The sequence below is a fragment of the Myxocyprinus asiaticus genome, chromosome 2, assembly GCF_019703515.2.
Source record: "Myxocyprinus asiaticus isolate MX2 ecotype Aquarium Trade chromosome 2, UBuf_Myxa_2, whole genome shotgun sequence".
Classification (NCBI taxonomy): domain Eukaryota; kingdom Metazoa; phylum Chordata; class Actinopteri; order Cypriniformes; family Catostomidae; genus Myxocyprinus; species Myxocyprinus asiaticus.
In genome coordinates, this window is record NC_059345.1 from 28,098,752 (window position 1) to 28,109,904 (window position 11,153).

At 35.5% G+C, this 11,153-nt stretch overlaps 1 protein-coding gene across 1 annotated transcript in view; it reads right to left on the minus strand.

The window, feature by feature from the left end:
* The window catches only part of LOC127451979 (cGMP-inhibited 3',5'-cyclic phosphodiesterase 3B-like), an 81,766-nt gene that overhangs the window by 68,670 nt on the left and 1,943 nt on the right, over positions 1 to 11,153 (minus strand). The gene's annotated exons all lie outside the window — the stretch shown is intronic.

Genomic DNA, 11,153 nt, shown 5'->3' on the forward strand with positions numbered 1-11,153 from the left:
CTAGTGTTTTGAGATGATAATGTACATGCACAATGTTTTCTATTGTTTAAGTATTATTATTGGTACTTGAGATTTAGAATTTGACTTGTATTTCTAGCTACCTATACTGTAAAATCTAATTACTTAACCTTAAATATTTGCAATCGGTCTGCATGCTTTTTCTAAGTAAACATACTTATTTGGCTCAAGTAAACTTAACTCATCTGTGATAAAAAGTATCATTGTTTTTATTTAATTATTTATATTGAGTTATGGCACATCTTATAATACAGTATAAGGAAATTATGACTGGAATCTCGGTTCGCCATATGGCACATTGGATTCTCCTCAGTACTTCTTAGAGCACATAAATTTGCACTTTTGTAAAGTACAATTGAGTAAAGAAGAATGGCTTAAATTTAACAGCCAATATTATGCCAAGACATTGAAGATGCTAAATTGCGAACATTTAACAGTTTAGGTTCTTTTTAATTTGTCTGTCTAGCACACATTTACATTGAAATAATTTATAAATCAGCGTGGACGGACACAAAAACGCACTCAATGTGAACGGCCCCTCAGTGTAAGACTGGAACTCGGTAGAAAAGTTTGGTCACACTTGCCTATTCTTTATTATTTTTTACTGCACTTTTTAGATTTTAGAGTATAACATCAACAAAACTAAGTAACACAAAAGTTTATGCAGTGATGAAAACAAATTAAATCAGAAACATCTTCTATTGGAACTTCTTCAGTGTAGCATTTTGTCTATTCCAGCTCTGCACACAGTTCATTTTCTCAATCTACTTCAGGTGCATCCTGGGATGCTTTTTAAACAGTACTGAATGATTTCATATGCTGGACACTTGCTGGCTACTTTTCTTTAAAAAAAAAAAAAAATGGAAATAAATAAAACAAATAAATAAAAGGTTTGTATAGACATCAATAATTAGGCACAATTTATTTTTGAGTACAGAAATAATCCCAAGCATTTGACCATAAGCCTTTAGATCAAAAGGTTTAAGATTATGAGAAACACACTTAGTTAGTGTCCTTTGGACTGGTTGTGTAGGCAACATTTATTTTTTATTTATGTAAGTTCTTGATAGTAAATCAAATTAATAACTTTTACTATTTTTGATTTGATTTGTATTGTATCTTGCCATGTTTTGATATTGCTGTAGCTAAATCGAGGATAACTGAGTTTCAAGATTTTAGTTTAAATTTAGATTAAATTTCTGCCCAAAAATTAATGCTTCAACACGACACAAACCAGAAGCAAGCACAAACGATGAAGACAGGTGAGAGTGATTGACATGGGGTTTAGCCTGCGTGATTTCATGGCTTCCAAAAGCTATCTTGTTAAATACAAAGAAAGGAATATGTTATGATGTTTCTTTTAACGGCACAAATAGACACAAATCGAGCACAAACGAACGACACCAGTTTGGAGCAATTTGGACCTCATGTGGTGGAGAGTGACATCACTGCTCCCGAAAAGTTTAATGTTTTTTCTAAAGAAGGGAAATAGATACAAGCCTAATTTTAACGGCACAAATCGAGCACAAACAAATGACACCGGTTTGGTGCAATTTGGATGACATGGGGTGGAGAGTGACGTAACTGCTCCCGAAAAGTTTCTTGCTATATCTAAGGAAGATAAATAGTTACAGTGTTTCTTTTAATGGCACAAACCAGCACAAACCGAGCAAACAAATGATATCGGTTTGGAGCGATTTGGATAACATGGGGTGGAGAGCGACGTCCCTGCTACCGAATTCAAATTCTTATTTCTAAGGAATTCAGGGAAATTTAAACAGTGTTTCTTTTAACGGCACAAATCGAGCACAAACAAACAACACCGGTTTGGAGCGATTTGGACCACATGGGGTGGAAAGTGATGGCACACAGCCAAAACAAATTATGTCTAATATCTCAGTGGTTGATACCGAACCAGCACAAACTTAAATCTTTGCGGCACAAACGCAGCACAAACAAATGGTATAGATTTTATAATGATTTATTTATATGGGGTGCCAACTTCACGGAGTTTACAAACGTAATGGATTTAATCCAGTATGTCATCGCGCTACAGGCTGCAGTGAGGACAGACTCAATAGTCTTATTTGAGATGAGCAAGTTCTGCGCAGAACTGATCACCGGTGATCACCGACAAGTGCGTGCCAGTTAGAAATCTGTCCGACTTGCTGTGATGTCATGAAGACGTATGTCAAAAAATGTCCCGCGAGCACGAGGTGGCCGCAGTTGTAGCAGGCAGGAGGCACAGTTGCTTTTTCCGAGGTGTGCGAACTGCAAGCACGATGGGAAATGACTGGCTGACGACACAGCTTAATGCTCATTGGCTTAAACAAGTTTGATGTTTTGTTATCTTCTAAAATGTTAGATTTATCTATAATATCATGTTTTTATGAGTATAGATTATATGTGAATATTCTCAACACTATGACAGTGCAATCTCTGTATGGGATATGAGATAGGCATCATATTTCTGTGCCGCCTGCCTGCCTGCTACAACTGCTACAGCTACCTCGCACTCACGGGAGTATTTTTGACACACGTGGTCATGATATCACAGCAAGTCAGACAGATTTCTAACCGGCATGCACCTATGAACGGTTCTGCACAGAACTTGCTCATCTCAAATGAGCCTAATGAAATGCATGCTGTTTTTATCTTCAATCATTGGATAGGATCATAAGCAGAAAATATGAAACATAAGTAGACTACTGTCACTCACATGTCGCAAGTTTTAAAAATTTACTCTTTTAACAATTTAAAATATGTTTCACTGTAATGTTCTAATTGCAAAATAGACTGCAGAAGATGAATGTTGAGATTTTACATTTAAATTGATACCAAGTATGTGAACACTGATGAAGTTTTTGATATAAAACAAAACATTTGTTTTTTAGCCACAATCAAACGGCCCATCTGTTGGCCAGTGACAGTTAACAGGTTTAAAATGGGCATGCAAGACGGCCTCTGTAGCACCCCCATTTTTACCTACAGTCACCAAAATTGGTACGTATATAGTTCTCATCAAGCCGGAGAACTTTCATAATTATAGTCATTAGATCTGCTCAACAGAAAGTCAGCCATTTTGGATATTTTTAATTTTGCAGTCTCTGAACTTTTAAATACTCCTCCTAGGGGAATCATGAGATGGTCACTGCATTTAGACAACATTATGCCAAGACATTGAAGATGCTAAATTGTGAACAGATTTTTGATATATCGAATAGTGTTGTCATGGCGAGGCATTAAATTAATGGCAAAAATGGAAAACAGGACGTGTCTCATATCTTCTGTGTGCAATGCGTGATTTACATCAAAATTGAGATGCAAGTTTAGTCTTGGGGGCTAACACACATGGATGTGACTATTTTGGGACATGGCCATAGAGACTTTAAAATAGTTCTCTTGTATTTACCCAAATTGCTTCAAAATAGTTTAGAATAATGTTAAATGCCAAATGCATGGGTCCATTTCCACCCGGTGGCTTTCAGAAAACAATGCAAGGTGGACACATGCAGTTGGCATTTAACATTAGCATACATTCTGCGTGCATTGTATGATTTCGATCTAAATTAAGCAGCATGTTTTGTAATGGGAGATGATCACAAGGACGTGACTATTGTGGGTCACAGTCATAGCGCCACCAACTGGCAGCAGAAAGTGTGGCACTTAAAACAGACTTTGAAATAGTCCTCTTACATTTAACCAAATCACTTCAAAATTGTTTAGAATAATGTCAAAACACTGCTGATGGAAAATTGTGAAGATACAGTATCTTTAATAGTGTTGTCATGGCAACAGATTAAATTACATGGTGTTGTAGTCAAACTGGAATGGTGGCATATATCTATTACACATTGTACGATTAGGGTCAAATGTTTACATGAATGTTGAGTTGTTGCGGTGTCCATCATGCATTGTTTTCCGAAAGCCAACAGGTGGAAATGGACCCATGGTGCTTGGGTCCATCATCGCTGCTTGCAGCTATATTTTACATTTATATTTCTAAGTAGGAAAACAATTTCACCATACACAGAAAAGCACATTATAGCACACATATAAAACAAATAACCATTAATTCTTATGTAGGCTATATATGGTAATACAAGATAACGTGTTAACGTGAACATTATTACACATACAATGCTTAACAGTTTATTGCGTATTATGTATGTATTAGTTTATTAATTAGCGTAATTATAAAGTATTAACAATTTTCATAGAAGCCTAATGAAAGCAACATTAATAAGACCTATTAATTAATGAACATCAAGTTACCATACCATGGTTCTTAGCAGTGTCCTCTACACCATGCCAGCAAGAAACTTACCCTGATATACATTTTGTAAGTTCGTGTGGGACAATTTTTTTTTTATGGAAAAAATATTATTCTTACACATTTTACATATGTACTAGGGGTGTGACGAGATCTCGTGCCATGAGATCTTGCGATATTAAAACGTGACGATATTTCTCGTTGAGGTGAAAAGCTGTCTCACGATATCAGCATGACGGAGTGTGAGGGTGAAATTAGCATAGAAGATGCCCCCGGCACTTTTAAATCGTTTGTGTGGCAGCATTTTAGGTACCCGGTGGAAACAAACGGCGAAAGAGTGACAGACAAGACACGAACAAAGGCCGTGTCTTGTTTGGAAGGCTGCGTCCTCCGGAGGTCGCATTTATCGGCCGCATACGTCATCGAGGCCGTCTCGTTTCTTTTTTTTTTGTCTTTCTTTTTCTTATTTTTTATCTATTGTCAATGCCTTTTATGTATATGCATTTACATTTATACAATTGTTAACCTTTTTTTGCATTCCCATAAAAAAAAATTTAAAAAATGAAACGAGACAGCCTTGATGGCGTATGTAAGAAAATAGTGCCATACACCGCGGCTAACACAAGCACTATGCAAAGACACCTACAGAACCACTGCAGCTCTCAACTAAAATCAACCAGGTCTGAAGAGACTCATGTGAAATCATACAGGAGAGAAGCCAGTCAGTTGAGTTTGTGGCAAAACATTTTGCAGTGCTTGCATATTTTCTTTTACAGCATATGATAATTCATACTCAGAAAGTAGAACTGAAGTGACAGTCATTACAAGATGATTAGTTAAAACATTTCAAAATGCACCTGCATTGTTTTGCATTTTGTGACTTTCAGTCGAATAAAAGACTATTTTTTCAGTCATATACACAACCGGTCAAAAGTTTTGAAACACGACTGAATTGTTTCTCATGATCTTAAAAATCTTTTGATCTGAAGGCGTATGCTTAAATGTTTGAAATTAGTTTTGTAGACAAAAATATAATTGTGCCACCATATTAATTTTTTTCATTATAAAACTACAATTTTATAAAAATAAAAAAATAAAAAGTTTTTGAAATTGATGACTTGGACCAAATAATAAAGAAAAGCAGCCAATAAGTGCCCAACATAGATGGGAACTCCTTCAATACTGTTTAAAAAGCATCCCAGGGTGATACCTCAAAAAGTTGGTTGAGAAAATGTCAAGAGTACATGTCTGCAAATTCTAGGCAAAGGGTGACTACTTTGAAGATGCTAAAATATAACACAGTTTTGATTTATTTTGGATTTTGTTTAGTCACAACATAATTCCCATAGTTCCATTTATGTTATTCCATAGTTTTGATGTCTTTACTATTATTCTAAAATGTGAAGAAAAAAATTATAATAAAGAATGTGTGTTTCAAAACTTTTGACCGGTAGTGTATATAGTTTTAAAATATTGTCCCGTCACGTTCTCATGAACCCAGTATCGTGTATCGTCTCGTCTCGTGAGCTAAGTGTATCGTCACACCCCTAATATGTACTGTATATAAATGTAAATATATATACATTTTAGAGACCAGGTGCATGTTTTTTCTTTTTTTATGGGGGGGTGGCTCCTTCATACATTCACAGTATGCCCACCTCTTCAGACACTACTACACCTCTGGTCATAAGAATTAAAACTATATACATTTCTTAATACAATTATTATTAATTTTTTTAAGTTCTCTGGTTTTGACCAAACATACATAATTTATTCAAGCGCAAGGGCTTATGGGTATTCCACACAGCTGCAATTTTGTACTTGATAATTCTGAGTTAGTAGTACTTTAAGCCAAAATTTAAAGAACGAATATATTTATGGGGGCCTGGGTAGCTCAGTGGTTAAAGACGCTGGCTACCACCCCTGGAGTTCACTAGTTCGAATCCCAGGGCGTGCTGAGTGACTCCAGCCAGGTCTCCTAAGCAACCAAATTGGCCCGGTTGCTAGGGAGGGTAGAGTCACATGGGGTAATCTACTCGTGGTTGCTATAATGTAGTTCGTTCTCGGTGGGGCGCGTGGTGAGTTGAGCGTGGATGCCGAGGTGAATGGCGTGAAGCCACACGCACTATGTCTCCGTGGCTAAGTGCTCAACAAGCCACGTGATAAGATGCGTGGGTTGACGGTCTCAGACGCGGAGGCAACTGGGATTCGTCCTCCGCCACCCAGATTGAGGCGAATCACTACGCGATCACGAGGACTTAAAAGCACATTGGGAGAACACCCCCCAAAAAAAGAATGGATATATTTGAATTATCATTCCAAAATGTGGCATTTCAAGTACTGTTTAATTAGGACCACTTAAATGTTTTAATTAATAACATCTTTAGGATTTAGAGAGTAACGGTAACTTAATTAAAACTAGTAAGAATAGAAAAAATAAACTTTACAATTAGAGATATCTATTAGTATTAGGTGATTGTCTCAACAAAATACAATACATTTCCTGTTAGTCAGTTTGGTAAATAAGCAACTACAGCAAACAACAGTAATAATAAAAATTAAAAATAAAAATAACATTTTAAAAAGTTGTAATTGTGGGAAATTCTGGACTTTATCAACTAAATGCGAATTTATCATGCCAAATCAGTTGTGCTTTTCTGTGATATGTGTGACTATCACAAATTGAGGATAATTGTAGTATTGTAGTAAAATGTGTATTGCAGCGATAGAAAGATTAATAAATAAAAGAATATTTGCAATGCAGAAAAAGGGTTACACATACACAAACAAACTACTAATGCAGCACTGGTTGAAACAACTTGATCAGTACTTATCACCACCTCTTGTAAACACCTAAGGACAAATTTTTGACAACTATAGCTAATAATGGGTTTCATTATCCATTCTTAACTGGTATGCAAATATTGTTTTTATTTTTTTTTCCCAATAGGGTTAGTGCTTCATATTTGAAAGATTTAGCTAATAGGCTTCTTTGAGATTCAGTACATCCTGATTCTTGGCCAGTACTTGTTGAATGGAAAATATTAGTATTCTAAATTATCTTTTTTCAGGAGTTCTTTTGGTATAGATAAATAGCTTTCCAATCGGTGACTCTTAGAAAACAACCTGACCTGATGCTATGCTGATAATTGATGCCCTTTAGTCACTGATGTACATTTGCCTTGAGGTTGGTAAATCCCTAAGAAATGTACAGAAATGCAAAAAAACAAACAAATAAAAAGTTCAAAAATAGTCATGCTTATAATTTTATGAGGGACCAACTTCAATACTAACTCTTAAGCTAAGTGTATAACAATATACAGATTAGGACCAAACTTGATACTGCTTGTTTTTTAAACAAAACTTTAATGGTAAAGTTAATTAAGTGATAAAGTGTAACATTAAAGGGACAATGCATTCGCTTCTCAGCCCCCAGAATCTCCACAATATATTGTCGCTGCCTGTGCTAAGTTAAAATTGATTGGGCTTTGTTATGATTATTAACTGATTTAAAGTTCCAAGCCACATAAACATTTCAAACAGTCTGGCTACTGCATACAGTGGTCCATCTTAAAAGCACCATAATCCTGCCATTGGTTCTAAACACAGCTCAGGCTGTGACGAACATTGGGTAGAAAATTCAATGAGTCACAGGTGGCTTGAAGAGAGGACTGGAGCTGTTTCTCACTCTGTGCAAGTGGAAAGTCATGAGGCCACACGTGAGACACAGCATTGACCGGAACATGAGGAAAACTCTTAACAAAATTATTGTCACAGAAGAAAAAAAAAACTAAGCTCTTAAAATAAAATAAATAAAAAAATAAATTTTCCATAGCAATGAATTGAACAGAATGAACTGCATGGGTGATATAATGTAAACCTCAGTTTACTACAGACTGCCAATGACGTTTTTTCAAAGCAGATAGTGACTGATAATAACTTCACACTCTCAGACTTTCGAGGTTTGTACGAGGATGATATAAAATAAACGAACACCTAAAAACAAAACGCACACCTAGGGTGAAAAATAGTGATGCCACCTTTATGCTGAATACACAAACAAACAGATGATGCCAAATCAATGTTTACTACAGCCAATGCATATAACTAATAGAAACTAAACTGCCTAAACATATAATACATATATTTTAAAATAGTTGTAAAAAATGGTAACACTTTACAATAAGGTTTTACATGTTAAGGTATCATGAACAAACAATATTTTTACTGCATTTGTTAAACTTGGCTCATTATATATTTACACTATTGTTCATTGTTAGTTCATAATGCATTAATCTTAATGCATAAAACTTTTAATGTTAAAAATGTGTTACTATGTAGCAACCACCTTGTATACAGCCATATTGTAAAGTGGTACCTAAAAAAAATAATATAAAATAGTAAAGCAACACATAAATTGTATTCTTTAAAATCTAGCAAAATAGCATTTTAAAAAAATTGTTGTTCATGATGTGCCTGGGAACAGCATCGTGTTCGAATATGAATACAGAAAAAGAGCTGAACTCTCAGAATCAGACAGCGAGAATAGTGAAAGTCAGGTGTCTCACACAGTGTAACATAACTCAGAAAACAAGAACTTGCACAAGAACTTGTCTTTCAATGGTTGTAATGTTCATCATCCGATATAAAACTTTTGCATGCATATACACTCACACAAATATCTGTGTTCAATGTGCAGCTTTATGTGTACTTCTTCAGCTATCACTGATAATATGTGGACACAGATTTTATGACTTAAATTATACAGACCCGTATTCAATCCATACCCATTCATTAAAAAAGCCAATAAATAAGTAAATATTTAATGGCCTGATGGCACAAATGCCAAATGCTTTCATCACTGCATTACAATGTCATAAGCCAAAGGATAATACAAATATATTTGTCATCACACTTGAAATATTCTTAATAGCCATGACAAAACTTGAAAGGCAATAACAGACATGAGCTAGAATTTAATATTGCCTCAATTTAAAGTAGGACAAAATGGAGTGGAATTAGATTGGGAGTGTGCAAAGGTGTCTTAGCTACATAACCTGGCAAAAACTGTTTACTTTTTCCCAGTTTGATATCTTGTTTCCAGGTGTCATTACCGCTCTCGTATAAGGGAGAACTGATGCTACTACTCCAAGAACAGGTGCACAAACTCAGAGGTCAAACTAAAGTCTGAACCTGGTCATACTGAAATCTCAATTCATAAGCGCATCTGGAACAATGCACTCATTCAAAGCACTAAAACTACTTGAAGCACAGAGTGAATGGCCTTATATGCAAGTACACAGAGGATTTAACTAATCTTTGTTAGTGTAAAAACATGCATATCTCATTTCAAATTTACTGGAATTATCATTTATATTTTATTATTCATTGGAATATTACCTTTATTTACAATATGTAGGAACAAGTCAGAATGACTAGCCTAAATGAAAACTCAACAATGTTACAGTATATTTGCTTAGCAGCACAGGTTTGATGACCTTGAATTTAGCAATTAAACATGACCGTTTACCCTCTGCCAGAACTATCTTTTTTTTGGCCGATGTGGACTAGACTTAAAAAAAAAAAAAAGTCAAACAGCTGCCAGCATCATATCCTCCTCATGAACCAACAAGAAGTTCACTTTTTCATGCTGTTAGTGCTTATAAAATACTAAATGCGTGTGTCAAAATTTAAATTAAGCAGTTTTTGAATTTTTAAATATATCACTCATAACTTAGAGTTCTGTTTAAATTTTGCATCTTGCGCAAGAACACTAAAGAAGAGTCAATCAATGACAAACTTTTAAAAACTCCATACCCTATTTAGGGCACAACAACTGAAACAAGCATCGGCCCCACTTTTCAAGTGTTTGAATCAGTTAGAATACATTAATGATTAACAGTGTGTAATGTTTTGTTTCACTTCAGTATAAACACAAAATTCTTAACAGCACTACAAGAGTACTGTAAACTGGCTAATGTCCTCGGTCAAAAGTAAACCGTTTCCTGCGGTACTGAGAGCCCATAAAGAAAATATTGCTAGGATTCTACACACAAAAATTTCTATTAAAGAGGACACATTTATATAAAATGTGAACTGGGGTTAAAATTACGACCCAAAACTTTAGACAACTAGGTCAAACTATTGTGTTCCACTTAAAAAATCCTAAAATTTTAAACACATTTAAATTACTAAACAAGGTTAAACTGAAATGTTATAGCAAATACAATCATTTCTCGCCCCGTCACAGAGAAACAGTCACTTAACTTGTGAGGCAACAGAAAACTGACCGAGCACTGAGACCTGGCCAAACAATAAAAAATAAAAACATTCCATCAGATTCATGATGTTACAAAGTGTGTGCTGTGGACTCGAGCACATGGCCGAGCACCCATGGAAAAACACAAGATATTCCCCATTCATTTTCATTAGGGCACCCACGGGCAGAAACATAAATCGGCGCCTGTGCTGTGGACTGTTGTGTTGTTAGGTGCGTTAGGGGTTTGCTGAGGTATTATGAGTGTGATGTGAGTGATAGTGTATCAGGATTATGATGTGTAATGATGTATAAGGTGTGTGTATTAGGAATATGATGTTTTGTACTGGAGTGTGATGTGTGTATCAAAAGTGTGATGTATGTGGTGGTGTATTAAGAGTTTGATGTGTTAGGAGTGCAATGGTGGGATGAGAGTGTGCGAGTATGATGGAGTGTGATGTGTATCAAGACGGATAAATTATGATGGTGTATCAATTGTTTAATGGCATATAAAGTGTGTGATGGTGTATTAGTAGTGAGATTAGTGTTATGGTGTTGTGTCAGGAGTGCAAAGGTGTATTAAGAGTGGGAGTCTAATGAAGTGTG